Source organism: Gymnodraco acuticeps, unplaced genomic scaffold (assembly GCF_902827175.1).
Source record: "Gymnodraco acuticeps unplaced genomic scaffold, fGymAcu1.1, whole genome shotgun sequence".
In the NCBI taxonomy this organism is placed as follows: domain Eukaryota; kingdom Metazoa; phylum Chordata; class Actinopteri; order Perciformes; family Bathydraconidae; genus Gymnodraco; species Gymnodraco acuticeps.
Genome location: NW_022990441.1, coordinates 165,001 through 183,407, shown reverse-complemented (window position 1 = coordinate 183,407; position 18,407 = coordinate 165,001).

Here is an 18,407-nt window from a genome sequence, read left to right as displayed (position 1 = left end):
CAAAAGGCCCGACTAATCAACTCGGAGGTAGGTGTCCGGTCTGATCCAGGCCTGCTAACAGAGTGTCAGGAATCACTGGATTAACATGAGAAAGACTCCACTGATCCTCACAGAAAGACCAGATAGCAAAGTAGTAATCCTCAAACAGCTCACAATAAACCAGTCTGTGATTAAACAGAGATGTTACATTTCTGTTATCCATGTATAAATTAGTATAAAGAACAATATGGAAGAAATGCGTTCAAGACATAGTTCATATTATATCAATGCTGCTGATTTTCTTTTAATGATAGAGTTTATGACTTTGTTACTACCCTGAACAGCTTAAAATACCTCAGTTTTCACAAGGAAATGATGCCCCACATTTTCAACACTGAAGCTACATTAGATCAAACATTATGTCCTTGATATTCTTTAGTTTGTAAACACAAATGATATATGTTCCTCAGAGAAAGTTCACTGTGACACATGGACTCTCCTGGAGATCATATGCAACATAAACCCATGTGAAGATGGTTGGTTTTTGTGAATTTTTACAATCTTTGTAAGAAGTAAGTCTGCATTTCTGTGCGACACTGGATATCAGCATTTGGGAATCAGAGGCCCAATGGTCAGTATGGTTAAAAGCGATGACAAGGGGCTGGGGGATAGAAAGTGAGCGAGAGCGAAAGCAAGAGACGACAGAGAGTGAGGCTGAGGTCTGTTTTTATTGGACTGTTTCTGGAAGCAACAAATGTTCCCTTAACTTTACAGGGGAAAATTCTCCCACAAAGATTTTTACAGACTTTAGCACAGAGTGAAGAACAGATGAGAAGAGAAGGAAAGAAGGAGAGAGAGAAGAGATTACCTATAACCCTTTGTATCAGTTGGCATTTGTAGAGCCAAGGCATTTATATTTAAATAAGCCCCCCACTATAGGCCAATTATCAGTTAAACTTCCAAAAGGCTGACAGAAAATGTTTCAAAGTTATATTATGGCAAAAAGCAGAGGACCAGTGTATGACTCTCCTAGCACTGATATGTTACCATAACAATGGTCTCATTTGGCTAAACATTTTGTCATATGAAGCTTTCCATGATGTGCATGGCCTGCTGATGACAGAAGCCATCGAGCAATTGGATATTGCAGCAGCTGCTGATAGTCAGTGGAAGAACTAAGGCTAAAAGACAATGCACGCTCACATTAAAGATTTATCTTGCAAAAAATCTGCTATGACATTTAACAAATATGCTATTTTCTATTTCTTTGTCTTCACATCAAAAAGGCACACATGCCCTTTCAAATCTCTTTAAAGGTCAGGGGTCAAGTGTGTTTCTATACCGTCTATCCCCCATTTCTCTTCAGCTCGTCCCTCATTCCTCCAATGGCGAGTTCCCCAGGGGACAGGTGTGTCGCTCCCCCCATTGCTCTCTATCCCCCCCTCCCTGGCGCCAAGGGACAGGTGTGGGATGTGCTGGCCTTGCAGTGACCTCCTTACCTGGGGGTAGTTGGGGGTCTCCTCCTCCTCCTCCTCCTCCTCCTCCTCCTCCTCCTCCTCCTCCTCCTCCTCCTCCTCCTCCTCCTCCTCCTCCTCCTCCTCCTCCTGCCTTTCTTTTTGTCCTGCACCTATAGGGCTGCCTTCCACCTGCTCCAATCCCACCTGCTTCTCAGTAATGGAGTTCGAATCTGGAGTGGACAAACAAGAGAAGTAGTAGGGGGGTTGATTTGGGGTACAAAATCAAGACTCACAAAGATAGAGTGGGGGATGGGAGACAAGACAAATGCAAAGGAGTCAAACATCTCCCAGAGTGAATGTACTGAGTGTGTGAGTGAATAACAGAGTAAAGAGTCAGAGAGAGTGAGACGGACATGTGATACGCCACAGTCCACCAGTTTCTTTGTTCTGCCCCTCCAGCAACTGACAGACAGGACAATAGCACCTGGCACTGCTATCGCTCCTCCCCTCCTTTTCTCTCCTCATCTCTGCCTCTCCAACTCTATTCATCTCCATGTGGCGCTCTTGCACACGGCGGATGTTTTAAATAAAGGCAATAGAACCTCACGATCATGTGTTTTGCTCACCATGTGCTGGAATGACTCTCTACCCAAGTTTCCACTCTTATCTTGGTGCCTCAAGCTAACACAGGGACAAACTGGGAACCATGGGAAAAATGCAGCATGTGAAACATTGTGACCGTAGAGTGCATGAGAAAAAGTATTTATTTCGTAAGATAACAAAAAACACATAAATGTTGAGTGTTGCCTAATACAGCTTTTCCATCACCTTGCACAACCTTTGAATAGATTTGAGAAAAAAATCTGTGTTGTCATTTATCTGCATTTATCAAAGTTGTTCTACTCTCCACCTCTAATTTTATGCTGTTCAAATTACGGATGAAATAAAAAAATAACCTGCAGATTATTTACACCATTAATTGATCATATTTGAAGCTATGTAACGTAAAAAGTTAAATTAAAAAGCTTATCATTGAAGCCCAAAAATATGCATTGCTTGTACTGCATCACCACCAGTTCACAACCAAAATATATTTAATTCATCATAATAAATGACAAAGGAGAGCAGCAAATCATCACAATTAAGAATGTGGCCGATAAATGTTTGGCTTTTTTTTGCTTGATAAAAATCTCCTTCAAAATATCAAATACTCAACAAATTGTTGCTGCTTTTCAGATATGAGCCTCAATGTTCCCTTAATAGAAACTGATTCCCTTTTAATAATTTAAAACCTTTTTATTGGGACGTCTTTGACTTTCAAGTTTATGAAAGCTATGAGTGACATGGCTGATGTCCGGCATAGTTTGGCAATGCACACAAACATTTTTTTCTATTTTTTTGTTATATTCAGAAGCATTTATTGTTTCTGTGCATTATTCTCCCTCTTTGTTTTTTCCTTGTTCTCTCTCTGAACTCTTCACCCCGTGGTTGCACTTCTGACTCTTTGCTTCCCCTAGCCCTGAACACAAAGACTCATTCACCTGCCCTGAATTCAAACACACACCTGTAGTGTGTAGAAGAAGTCTGATGTTGCGTTGCCTTAATCGAGGTCCTTAAGGACCTTAAGGCATGTTAAAGTCTTTTGAATATGTCATCCAGTGGAATAAGTGCTATTGAAATACTAAGTGTTATAAAACTAGATATACTGTATAACAGGCTGGAAAGAAACTCTTTAACTACTGAGCAGGGAATATTGTGTAAGGAGTGGAAAGCAAGGTATGGAAGGGCCCCTTTCCACACTAAAACTCCTGAGACCTATCCATTGTCCAGCCAACATCCTCTTTGTGTGTCTGTGTGTGCATGTTTGTGTGTGTGTGTAACAGGATGTCCCTGACATCTCTGAAAAGCAACTTTAGCTCCCTCCACACCCTGCACACCCAATTCCTGTGCATTGTTTCCTACCAAGAAGCAAGAGGGACAGAGAAGGAGTGTGTATGTGCGTGCGTGTGTGTGTGTGCGTGTGTGCGTGCTGTGCGTGTGTGTGTATGTGAAACAGAAACAAAGCAAGGTAGTAAACAGGTGTGCATATAAAGGAAACAGAGAATGAGTGCACATGGGAGATATTATTGTACAGCAGAATGTGAGAGTTTTTCTTAGACGGGGAGTCAGATGGGCAGACAGAAGGGGGGAGTCGGCTAGAGATGACAAAGGGTCTGAAAGGAGGAGAAGAAAGATGGAGGGATAATGGATGATAATGTGAGAAACAAGAGAGGAGCCAGTGAAAGAGATTATCTGATCTGACTGCTCTCCATAAAGCAAAGACACGGTGGACTGGACACACACAGAAACACACACAGGCCAAACAGGAGAAGAGAGAGAAAACACTCAAAGCCTCTCTGGACTTTTTTCCCCCTTTGTTCAACAACACTTTGCCTTACTTAACTTTGTTTCTGAATTACAGCTCAGAACAGTTCAGCCAATTCCTTGTCAGCAAGTTGTCAAAGACACCAGTACATATACATTATCCTAATTTCCATGGAATGAGCTACATTCCTCAAAATTGGGAATGACTATGATTTGGAGCCTGTCTTGGAATATAACGTCTGTCCACAACACAATATGTCCGAGATTATGAAACCAAATATGTCGAACCACAGCCATCCCAACATAGACACCAACACAATATGATAATAGGTCACAAAGCAAAAGGCCACCAATCTAGATAGCTAATGAATGATAGCCTAAAACGTAACTCCAACATTACCTTATTTGACTGAGCACTGCACCATGCTAACTCAGCAAGGAAACATACTACTTGGTCTGTAGAAAAGGATAAAGTCCCACAAAGTCTGTTGTGTACAAATGTTGACTCCAGAATACTTTAAAGCCCCAAATAATTTGAAGAATCAATCTTTAAATGGTCAAAAGTGCCACACAACAATCCACTGTTTGGCAGGCTACTCTGCTGATCCCAATTCACAGTGACTACATATCCTTGAGGGTATAGTTTAAAATCTTACAAAAAATAGTGTTATTTATTTTCTTGTCGATAGTAGGATGAGAAATTGATTCCACTCTCATATCTGGACACAGTAATGATTTATTAGCTAATCGGAGGCAATTTGGAGTTTTAGTGTGATATGTAGGGAGAGCGACCAACAATTTGATCAGTTGTTGCTCTACCTCCTGAACTACTTGACTCCCAACAACCAGTCTTGCTCTGTCTAAATGTCCTGTCTCTTAACCTTTTGATTCAACATGTTATATATGTAAAAATGACATGGCGTGCCAGCGAGGCTACCAGTAGAGTCGTGGTAATCTACGTAGTTTCAGCATGAATGGAACAAAGACAAATACTCCTTTTCTCATCTTGGAAAGAAAACAAATATCAAACTATTCCTTTAAAGCACATGTGTCAAACTCAAGGCCCGGGGGCCAAATCAGGCCCTTGGTGGATTTAATTTCGGCCCGCAGGATCATTTCTAATTATTATTAGATCCGGCCCGCCGGTATATTGCACGCACACCTTCACTCAATCCTGAGGGTTTCCTCAGCTCAGAGCCTGACCCCAAACATTGATGACCTTGCACCCAAGATGAGGTGCCAAGTATCTGGCTTGAACTAGCATCACAGAGCAGCACACTGAGTTTCAATGGATGTTTCCTTCTACACTTTTTTTCTCACGACAACAGGGCATGTTTGTTTTTTTCTTTGAGGGAAATTAGCGGATACAACTGATATCGTCTCCGTGTGGACGGGGCCTTAGTCTGTATAGAGAAAATACAAACTAACTAACTATTTAAGGTCCATGTCCATGTGAAGAATCACACAGATTAACCACCAGACAACCTTTATAATGTAGCTGATGTCTGCCTGCTGCTGTCTGGTACTGTGTATTCTGGGTGCCTGCCCAACTATTTGTCTGCCTGACTTTTTAATGACTGCATATGCATACTGCTGTTTACTGTATTGGGTTACAAATCAATTATGACTTTGAATTTCTATATGATTTAACTGCAGTAACATCTCACACATAGCACTAATGGACCAATTTTAGACTTGTGAGTCACTTATAATGAGTTTGAGATTTGAAGGAGTAATAACATTCTGTTGGCTGAGTTGACCCGGGAACGCAGAGGGGGCAGAGGTTGGCTAAAATAGGGACATACCATCGTAAGTTGACCATGAGAAATTCTCCATGTGTGCTACAGTATGCACTTCACTGTTTGGGTTTCTGAACAAAGTTTTCGTGTGTGAATATGAGTGTAGACACATGTGTGCATCTGTGCATGTGTGTGGGCTGTGTGTGTGTCTTTTTGTATGCCTAATCCATATACAATGAGGGATCTGTATAATATTTCTTGAGCTTCAGCCTTGATGACAGAAGTGCTTTTCCATTAAACTACCCTGCCTCTTTGTCTCTCTTCTTTCTTGTCTTTCTCTTTAGTTTTTTCTCTTTCCTAAACCACCTGTCTTTTCCTCTTCCATCTTCTCCAATCTTTCCCCTGATGTCTCTAAATCATTAATCTCACATCTTTATCTTTTATGAACTTGGTCCTTTCATACTACCTCACCTCACACTGTATCTATCTAATTTCCCTCTCCTCCTGCTTCTCCCCCCCCCTGTCGCTGCCGCTGTACGTTTTCAGGCCTTGTATGTGCTGACAGCCCCAATGAGGTGGTCCACTGGCAGACATCTGAAAAATGTACCTGTGCAATTACTACCACTCATGTGTAGACACAGACACAGAGAGCAATGGAGAAAATCAAATTCCACCACGGTGAAACATGTATTTAGAATGTCAACACTTGACACTTAACAGAACCACACCGACAGTATGACATGCACCTTAACTTATCAAAACAAAACACGCACATTTCGACAACTAAGACTTACACAGGTGGAGTAAGATCATGATTGACTGTTTTGCTGTATTTTATTGTGATGCAATAGACAGAAAAACTAATCTGGTCTAATATGATTTGCATTGTTAGTGTTTTATGTACCCATTTAAAAAGATAAATGTGAGGATAATCAAGACTACACAGAGCGCAGCTTGTTTGCTGATGCACGAGTACTGTATGTTATTATATTATCTGCTTATGCGTGCAACTGTGTGTTTTTGTGAGCCATGATGTCATGTCCAGCCTTTAACCAATTGTTTTTTTGAAGGGTTTGTAGTATCAATTGTCACAAAACAAGGGAAAGATGGCATTATGGCATGGCATGTTATGTGTGTGTGTGTGTGTGTGTGTGTGTGTGTGTGTGTGTGTGTGTGTGTGTGTGTGTGTGTGTGTGTGTGTGTGTGTGTGTGTGTGTGTGTGTGTGTGTGTGTGTGTGTGTGTGTGTGTGTGTGTGTGTGTGTGTGTGTGTGTGTGTGTGTGTGTGTGTGTGTGTGTGATTTCAGTGTGTGAGAGTATATGGGAGTGAAACAGAGACAGAGGCTATCATATACAGCCTTTCAGGAAGAGCCATTGTCTGTCAGGAAGCTTTATATTGTCAACCGTGCCGAAATAACAGAATAGGGAACATCCCAACGGAAGTGTGTGGGTGTACGTGGGTGTGTACGTGGGTGTGTGTGTGTGTGTGTGTGTGTGTGTGTGTGTGTGTGTGTGTGTGTGTGTGTGTGTGTGTGTGTGTGTGTGTGTGTGTGTGTGTGTGTGTGTGTGTGTGTGTGTGTGTGTGTGTGTGTGTGTGTGTGTGTGTGTGTGTGTAGGAAGCTTATTGTGACAGTAAACTCACATGCTCGAATAGCTGCCTTATACCTACAAGCAACTCTTGTGACAACTGATGAAGGCCTGACCTCGAAAAGATTGAATGTGAATATGAACGAAAAAATCTACAACAAATCAAGTCTGTGCAAATTCAGCACATCATATATAGACCTATATGTTAGGGTAGATATTGTATGTGCAGGGCAAGCATTATGGAAATTGAATGAGTGCAATTTGTTTCCGTCTGTAAAACAGCATAAAGACACACCAGGTCACACCGACATTTGAAATGGTCAAATTGTGTAACAAAATAATCTAATTAAAATAGAAATGCTGCAATCCGTGGGATCACTACAGAGTTTGAAGCCGTGCATATTTTTTTGAGAATAATAATAATAATAATAATAATTTCAATTTATATAGCGCCTTTCACGAAACCCAAGGACGATGAGTTTGACTTTGAGATTACTCAAATTTGCGCTGTTCACTCAGAAAGCCATCCTGAAAGTGCTAACTTTAAGGGGAACAGAATGTCAAATGGAGTAAGCTATCTTTAACAACTGTCTTTCTTTTGTTTTTTAATGTAAGATCAGCTTTGCAACCTAGCTAAAAGCCTTGCTATTGATTAGTTCAAACTATCCTGTCCTATCCTATTCTGAATTTGTACCAAAGTTGATGCTTAACAAGAGCTTCACCAAGACATACATTATAAAGTTGCCAGCCTGTACTTTTTATTTGTATTTTCATTTTAAACCCATTATATGATTAATGATCTGACATGTTACAACTTCAAGAGGTCTTGAAATAATTTGCTGTAAATCTTTTAAACACTTGCTCTCAGCCACAGTGAAAGTGAGACCTATGCAGCCACAGAAAACATCGTTAGAGCTTTGAGGTATGCACAAACCCTCCAACCATAACAATAGGACCAGAGGGGCAGCGAGCCGTTTTAATTGCCTGAAGCAGTCCGTACATGCTCTGAACCTTTAGACGGCCATATCCACCATTTCAATCTGCACTCTCATTCACTCTGTGCCTCTCCCTTTCTTTAACTCCCCCTCTTCTTTCCGTCCTTCTCCCTCTCTCTTAACTAGCTCTCCATTTCTTTGGCTTTTAGGTCTTTATTCCATTCAGCCTCTCCTGTGAAACCAGCTAACTAATTCATCTCCAGACAAATTGCCAATCAGCTGCGAACAAAGAGAAGAGGAGAAAAGAAACTGGTCCTCAATAGAGCTGATCGCTGTTTTACTAAACGTTCCTTCAGGATAAGGGGAGGGGGATAGTGCCTTTAAATGTGTGTTTGGCTGTGTGTCCGTGGGGTGTGTATAATTTTAGTTTGTAGGGGTATTTGTAAGTGTCAGTGTGTGTGTGTGTGTGTGTGTGTGTGTGTGTGTGTGTGTGTGTGTGTGTGTGTGTGTGTGTGTGTGTGTGTGTGTGTGTGTGTGTGTGTGTGTGTGTGTGTGTGTGTGTGTGTGTGTGTGTGTTCATTAAGGCGGTGTGTGTCCTCATCACCCCTCCTGCCAGGGTTCAGCACGTTCTGTATGCAGAGGTTAACGACCTTGCCGTCCAATCACATTCTCCTGTCAGGGCCCCGTCGCCAACAGCAACAGGTGGTCTGGCCAATTGGTATCCTGCAGAGCGGAAAAGTAGGGGGAGAAAGAGATGAGAGGTTGAAGGATGGAGAAAGAGTGAATGGAAGGACTGGATCATGAGAGCGTCGTTTCCACGTAGTTTTACTCCTAAATTACTTTTGCGTGCCGTCTTGTCGTCCAGGGTTCTTAAACTCTGACCACAGATCCAGATGACGTTCTTTGTTAGGTTCATTAAGCAAATCCAGTGCTCAACACTGATGTGGACCCACCTGCAGTCCATCTTGTGCCCCTACAAACCAACCTTTCTTTCATTGCTGCAGCTATTTATTCACATGTTTGCTTGAAATGAATGACACACCAACATTGATATAAAGTCTCACTGTGTGCACTGATCAATGTATAGCCAATATATAGCAAAATAAGTGCTGCTAACCTGATACTTGTCAAACATAATGTATCCTATTCTACATCCCCAAATCTTATCCCAACTTGCAGGCATTTAGAAGCCAAAGCTGGCCCACATTTTATCTTCCGGTGCCAGAATACAGTCAAGTGCCCCAACGCTCCCCAGCCTTAATCAACATGACTCAGATGGCAACCTGTGGAGCAACTTTGGACCAATTATAATCATGTTGAGCTGTCATATGACTCAGTGACTCCAATAACAAAAGGACAAATTAACTGCAAACTTTAAGTGGGCATTTGGTCTATTAATGTTTCAAATCATTTTTAAATGGCATGAGTTTAAGTGTTTACGTTATGCATTTATTAGAGAGGGCATATGTGATTGAGAGCAGGCTGTTGTTGTAATTTAAAATGTTATGAATCTGCATTTCTTTGTGACGTAAGATGTATTTCTGCATGTTGAATGAATAAAAGTCTAAGAATAAATAAGTACATACAACAATGCATGATAATATTTTATGTCGAAGAAATATTTTAAACAGCAATTTATCAGGGTAAAAAATATGATCATTACTTATAGCTGCACTACTGTAATGAAAACATGTCTAACCGAAACGGGGCAAAAACTACAGCTGAAAAAAACTCTTGCAGTGTCCTGTTTCACTTTATATACATGTCAGTTATCTTTTAAACATATATAATGGTCAAGGTCAAATAGCTGAGCAGCTGCATTTTAAAGTGGGTTTTAAAAGAAACCAGGTTGTTGCAAAGCAAATTATTTCCTGCCTTAACATGAAGTTCCCAAATTCCCAGTTCCTTGTGTGTACACAGCAAATGTCACAGGAAGAACATGTGAGAAAGGATGGCTATAAGGAGGGGTACAGGAAAGGAAAGGGTGGAGCAGCTACAAGTTTAATAGCTCAAGTCTTTCAGTTTATAATCACAGTGATGTCTCTCTCTGTCTTACACCTTCTTGTCCTCCATTCCTCAAACTCTCTTTCGCCACTAATTAAGCTGCTAACAGTCATAAAAAGAAGAGGGGAAGACAAAAGGGCGAGGAGAAAGGCGGCATTAGTCTAGGCTGAGTGCCCCTGCCTCGTTAGATAGAGAGCGGGACTGAGTGAGACTCCAGCATCTGTTTGATCATTAACTCAGTTAGCCAGACACGCCTATAAAACCTGTCACCCCTCCTGCCTTTTCTGTGTACTCATTCACAATCATTGAGCGCTGTCATATCTACAAGTATTAGTCTTCTATTTGTTTTTCCTGTAAACCCTTCTATCTTGTCTGTCTATTTAAACACTGTCCATAAGGTTAACAATTCATATCAGCTCCTGGTTTCTGTTCACACACACACATAAAAACACAAAGACACCACCGTAGCCCCTCCCTCTATACAGACTCTATAGGAGAACGCAGGGTAAGGTATCACTGCTATGAGTTCAGCATTGTATTAAATACAACAGATTGTCCGAAGGGGAGGAGAGGTGGTCCTTTACATGGTTGTACACTACACACAAACTCACACACTTGTTTTCTCACAAACCAGATAACTGAAACCAGATTGTAGAAAGAAAAGGCAGATGTGGCAGAAAATTCTAAGAAAGGAAAGAAAAAAGCAACAATAGCTAGTGGTAAGGTGAGATGAGGAAAGACAGTGTTGAAAAGTGTATAAGAGCAGAGAAAGAGGGAATGTTAATGGACACAAATTCAAATTTTACCCAGCTTTTCCCAGATATTGAATGCAGTATAACATCCAAAACAGAAGGAAGTGAGGGCAGAAAGGGGGCAGAACATCAAAAGAGACACACAGAGAATGAGAGACTGAGATAAAGGGGAAGGAAAGAGGGATTTGGGCCTGTTTCCCGAATGTGATAAAATGTAGGAAAGCAGGCAGACTCAATGTAGACCCCGGAGCTCCTGCTCTCACCATTACCCCCCGACTGACTGTGTGTGCGTGTGGAGGTTTGTCTGTAGGACAGAGGACCCGATTTACACGCAAACGCATAAACATATGAAATGCAAACGAACCGAATACGATATCAAAAAAGTCTTCCGTTCCCACGAGACCGCTCGAGAGTGCTGGAGATGCTGTAGTACATATGCCGGGCCTGTAAGTGGCACTGTACTTTCGCCACAAAATACACCAAAAGCAGCGAAGAAGACCCCCGAGCATGGTTTTCATGGTTGCCCTTCTGTTTATGCCCCGCGGTGGATTTAGCAACATATAGTTCATGTAATTCTCCATGTCCACTTGTTGCTGATGGTTGTGGTAGAGGAGCTGTAGATTTTGCAATAACATCTGTAGCATGGTCAGTAGCAGTAGCTACTGACAGTAGCAGTACATGCTACAGCAGTGAGCAGCAGCGGTGGGGAGATGTGGGGCTATGGTTTCATTGTTAACAGGAAATTATCGTATAGGGCGTACACACAGAGCCGTTTGCCCCCCCAGAGCGTTCCGTTTGCAGATCTATCCACCTTGGGACCCGTTATCGTTTGCGGGGTCCGTTTCCGCGTTTCCGTTACGGCCTCGTGTGAACGAACGGGCTATACGAAAGAGAAAAGTAGCGGATACAACCGTTTGCATTCTCGTGTAAACAGCACATCAGAGGAGACATAGTGCTCTCTTTCCCAAACCCATTCACTTTGTCTGCAAAACATATCCCATTGTTACAACCCAATCCAAATTAGATCAGTACCCCCATATGCTTTTTCTATCATCTTCAAATCATTTGCAAACTTAAGTTAACTCGGTGGAAATTAGTAAGGAGTTATTTTAACGGTTAAGTAACGGTTAACTTTGTAGACGTTTTAAGTCTGTGGAAGACTTTATTTCAGGGGAAAAAGAAACATTCAGGACTTATATCTTGACTGCAACTATTTTCACAGGCTGAATATCCTAACCATGACAGGTTAACTGGCCTTTACGTTTATTGCCTCCGTGGAATAAAACAACAGTCTCATGGCATTTCGTGTTATAGTCACGAAATTAATCTATTGATTCGTGTTCACCAACACGATTTCGCCATTTTTTTCGTGTCACACAGAACGATTTTAAAAGCAATGTAAATAATAACAAAATAGAAGGAAAAACAGATACAAAAAAATACAGATTTCAGTATTCTGACACAGAATGATTTAGAAGCAATGTATTTCTATTAGTAGTATGTTTCGTGCCTGCACCAAATAATAACAAATTAGAAAGAAAAAAAGATGACAATAAATACATATTTCAGTATTCTGAGGCTCTGAGCCATTTCTTTTCCTCGCGGACGACAAAAAAACTCCGACATTATACAATTTAAAATAAAAGGGATAGGGTTAGGCTTAGGGTAAGATATTGAGTAAGAAAATGTTTTTATGAACCACACAGCTTCTGGTATTCCAAGACCCGACCGGACAAAAAGACGGGGTGCAGGCACGAAACATACTACCAATAGAAATACATTGCTTTTAAAATCGTTCTGTGTGACACGAAAAAACTCGGATATCGTGTTGGTGAACACGAATCAAATAGATTCAATTAATTTTGCGACTATAACACGAAATGCCATGAGACTGGGTTGAATAAAAGGTTGGTGTTAAAGTAGGTCAAGGTTCAAGGTTAATTTATTTTCATTTGACAACATAGGGTTGCGCACAGAAATGCAATTGTAGTCCCTTAATGCTAGTAAACGGTCTGTATACTTCATCAGAACTTCTTGTCGGATGGTCATTTATCTTTGAAAACCCCCTCCCCTCACACCCTGATAAGATTGCATTTGGAGGCTCAGTGTCCGACCATTTACGCAACCAAAACCAAAGATCACACTGTAATTGGCAAGGTGTGTGGAAATAGGAAGAGAGCGAGGGTTTGAACTTCTTTCTATAGCTCTCTCTGAAGTGTTTCTGTCATTTGTCATGTAAACAGGTGAGTGCAACTCTTTGGATGATTTCCCAGGAGAGACTGTATGAAAATGCTGTTATTTCTATATTCAAGTAGAAAGTTAGTGAGCACTTTTCACGTTTCCCTCTTCCTACTGCTTTAATTTGGGAAGACACAAGACCTTAAATGGACATCTAGTGATTGTATTTGTTGTCTTTGTGTTCTAACAGCCCTGGCCAAGATTACATCTCACCCCAATCACAAATGGACTCACGAAACACTGTGAAACACACACACACACACACACACACACACACACACACACACACACACACACACACACACACACACACACACACACACACAAACACACATCTATAATTATTATTCACAAGATGTCCAAACAAACATTCCTCACACCAAGTAGGGTAGAACCAGGATCAAAAGTGAGTCAGTGAGTGTATGTGTGTTTGAGCCTGTTCCTGGTTTAATGCACATATATGGTATGTACACTACTGCCTTGAAAAATCTCCCTAAATATCTACATTTTATGGGAAAACCATAAAATGTTGACATACCGCCAATGTTTAACAAGTGTCAATCAGATTGAACCCTTTATAAACAGTTAATAAAAGTTAAGTATAAATCTGACATCTCTCCTTTATCTTTCTTACACGCAGACTCACAAACGCAGGCACGCACACACACACACACACACACGCACGCACACACACACACACACACGCACACACACACACACACACACACACACACACACACACACACACACACACACACACACACACACACACACACACACATTAATACAAATAAACTTGAATACAGAAATTCATGGACTATTCTTTTTGTCCGCAAAAGTACAAATCATGTGATGTTTATAAGCAGGTTTATGAAGACATGTGAGTGACAACAGTGAATGAGACCAGGGGGGTTTTCCTAAGACTTTGTCCAATCAGGACGCCGGAAGCCAAACCCTTCCGTTTAAATACACACACATGCACACACACACAATCATGCATGCAGACACACACACAAACACACAACACACACACACACACACACACACACACACACACACACACACACACACACACACACACACACACACACACACACACACACACACAGAAACTAGATAAATAAGCAGAGCTAAAGCAGTATGATTCTCCTAATCTTTCTTACATCAAGGTCGGTGCCTGGCTCTGCATCACCCCCTGCTCATACACACATACTCAACTACACCCACTCACCTCCATACACAAACATCAACATAATATGCATTCCTACACATTCAGTCACACATTTCTGTAGCTCGCTTCATTAATTTGTCCTCTATAAGGAAACACATAGCACTATGTAACACACACTGTTAAAATGGTGATTATTTCGCTTTTCTGCATCATGTGTATTAGGCAGGCACATGCCCATAAAAGCATAACAACGCAGACATGTGTTTTGGTGTCCATGTATAAATGTGTATGTGTGCGCATGAAAGTGTATGCGTTTTTTGTGTGCACGTGTGTTGGGGGAAATGGGCTAATTTGTCTGTGTATCCTGACCATGTTCATACGCGCTGCTGCCGCTGCTTTAATGAGGAACACATTTGGGCTAATATTGCTTCCACATGTTGTGGAGACGGGAGGGGGGCTTTTAGAATACAAACAGTGCTTATTCAGCACACTCATGGATACACACTAACACTGGTCTTTTTATTGTACTCCATCTTTATAATTGTTAAGGATATAATGGGGTTAATTGGATTGCTGCAGCAGCAGTACAACACAAAGAAAACATTAATATAATCCAGCCTGTACAGTCACCATTGCACACTGATTTATAACATAAAAAAGGTTTAATCAATGTTAACACAGTAGGTTACTGTAACTGTGTAATTGAGAATTACATATTTTATTCAGCAACTATAAAGCGTGTGCACTGCAATGTTTAACCAGCATGCGTGCCATATCACACGAGAAAACTTAGAGCTAAACTGCTGAAACTACTGCTGTTTATTGAGGTCCATAATGTGCTAAATGTGCCCTGAAATGCGATTCCCAGGCAGTTTCTTTTTGGCTTCCATGTAGATAGATCCTGCCTTCTTCAGCTATGGCTCTAATCCTACTAGTGCTGCCTGGAAGGAACTTACCAGGGGAAAAAACATGCACATCAGGTAGAAGATCATTGTTATACCTTACCAGCCAACCCTATCGCCTGATAGGAATGTTGATATTGGGCGATTCTGCAAAACCCCAGATTATATGTATCTAGGAACTGCAACCTCAGTATAGTTAAGGATATGGGAAGATTGTGGTTATGGAAAAAAAGGTCAAGATTGATGTCTCTCGTCATAAAAGTGGGAGGTACTGCATTTCAATGCACCACCCTGACCTCCAAACCTTACTACATTAAGGGAACAGAGCTCTTGGACCTTATTTGTGTTATGCAAACTTGTTCAATATAAACTTAATTCCTTGGGACACACAAAAGAGTACTATTGAAATATTATATTATAATATACAACAGCAGCAGCATACAAAGCTTGACAAAAAACAAAAGGACATAAGAAATGTATACAGTAGGCAAGAAAAACATGTCAAGCTTGCGTCAAATAAGTTTGTCTATTATAGATCAGCCAACTTTTGACATCCATTTATTTATAATAAAGGACAGAAAGTACATACAAGGCCAAAATCAGATTACAAATTGGATCTAAATGTAACCTTTTGGGTGACAAGGTTTCAGAGGTCACTTGGTGTGTGATGTCATTTGAGAGATGATAAAGACCTCTCAGTTTGACACACACATAAAGGATGGATCTGATCTGCTGACAAATCATTCATTGTCAAAGAGGAATGACAGAGGGAGGCATGGCGGAAGAGAAAGAGGGAGAGGTTGTGAGGGAAAGAGAGGAGAACGGTTTTGAATAAGGATTAGGGGAAGGGAGAGATGAAGTCAAAGGACGAAAGAAAAACAGAGAAGCTATGGATAAAAAGACTCTAGGGTTTTTTGTTATCTGAGGGAATGCAGAGAATTGAACGTCTGGACATGTGAAACAGTGCAGACCTACACCCGAGCCAGTTCACTTCCCCAGGAGAAGATATGGAAACAGGGGGTGGAAAGGAGAGCCAAGGGTAATGTTGGATAAAAGATATGTCGATTAACTCTTAAGGGGAAGACGGAAAATAAAAAAGGACATCAATAAAATGGGAGACATTAGAGTGGGGTTGAAACCAAGGTAGTTTGAAGGATATCGAGCAGCAAAGGGGACAAGATGGAGGGGGGAGGTGGAGGAAAGGAGAGGAGAAAATGAAGGAGAAGAGGAGGAGGGGGTCATTAAAGAACTCTAATGACCTGCTGATTGACGAGGGGCTCAAACTCTGACCCCAAATTACTGCAGAGCCTGAGAACTAGTCCTCTGTTCTGTTAGTGTGTGTATATAGGTGGGCAAAAGAGGTGAAATAGAAATTAGCAATTCTAAGCCACACTCAAAGTTCTGACACACCCCATAACATATGCAAGGACACACACACATTTGAAATACATTATACTGTTTAAATCCACCGATTGCAATCATGCAAACATGATTAAATGATGCATTCTTCAACGCTTACGGGTAGAGTAAGGTCAATGTCGAAGAGAAAGGCAACCTGTTGCACCTAAGGTGAATCTAAAGTTTGCCAGCTGTCTAGAGATGTTTTTGGTTAGCCTGTAAATCATAACTGTCAGTGTGTGAGCGTACCGGCTCCAAATCACTCATCTACATTTTTTTCAAGCTCATAGAGATTTGAAACCAGGTTACTTTGGGTTATTAGAAGAAGTTTCATCCATGAATAGGTATACTATTTTCTAGGATTAAACCATTGCCATAACATCATGTCTTTTTTCTACACGTATCTACTAATTGAAGCCGCTGAACAACACATTGTTGTATAAGCAATGGATCATATGACAACTTGAATGTTAAACAGGCCAGTCAGGACACCACAGATCAATAGTACTTCTTCCCCCGGGTTAAAAAAAACTGTTAAGGCGAATATACTTTAGTTACTGACTTGTGAGGCATGTAGTAGCCAAAGCCATGTTCCCACTAGAGTTAATGGCAACCTAAAAACAAATAAAAGGAAAGTGAACATTGGACTCAGGTGGATACAAACACACCTCCACAAGACTACTCACGTACCTCTTAAACTGCTGGAAATGTAAACAGTTTGATAGCCAACTCGCTGTATCAAGTTCAAAGGCTCTTTTATGTACAGCTTTAATGGGTTCTCCCCATAAACTGTTATTTTGGGTTGACATGGCTTTTTAAAGGCTGATGTGTAGTGGCCATGCATAGGTATACCAATTGTCCCAAAAATATTCAACATCTACAGAATGAATGTGGACATTAAACAACAGACAAGGTGTTTGGAAAAGCAGCAGCATGTGCAATGTAGCTGTATAGACATACACAGATGAAGAAAAATACAGAGATCTGTCCTCTGACCCATCAAGACACACACACACACACACACACACACACACACACACACACACACACACACACACACACACACACACACACACACACACACACACACACACAGGAAGACATAATATACAGAAGCAGCCAAACATTTGTAGCCAAATGAAGACCAGATGAAGCAGCAATGAGATACTTCTGAAACACATGTTCACACACACACGCACACAGACACACACAGACAAATACACAATCCCTAGGCCTGTCCCCATGCTTCATCTAGAACTGATTTCTCTACAGCCCCAGTCTTTCTCCCATGCATACACAAACAAGTCGCACAGCAGGGGCAGCAGCTTTGTTCCTGCATTACAGGCCTGTAAAGTGCAGACATCTGTTTGCACCTGGTTAACATGCAATAAAACTTCCACTTTTCCACTCACCCCTCGCCTGCTTTCTTCTCTTTGTGAGTAAACAAACAAAGTTGTTCTTGTTGACTTATACAATCCCTCCCACTATTCACTAACTTTATACTCTGAGGGATTCTGGTGCATATTTAGCAGCTCATTAGCACCGTACTGTCTATTACCACAAGCAAGAAGGGTGGCTGTGATTTGTGCTGATCCATAAATGAGGAGAATACCATTTAAACCCGCCTTGACACCAAATACAGTCAACATGTCGAAGTATCCTCGGGCAAAATACATAACTCCAAATTGCTCTCCTAGGCATGTCTATGGTACTGGAGTTTGTGTTAGTCACTGGGAAAAAAGCATCAGCCAGCCAAAAAACGATGTAATGCATAATTTGAGCTTCCCTTATTGCAAGGGAGCCTGTTTACATTAAACTGCATAATGTAGAGGAAACTTCTGTGTAGCTATGCAGTGGAGTCACCGACTCAGGAAGGAGACACG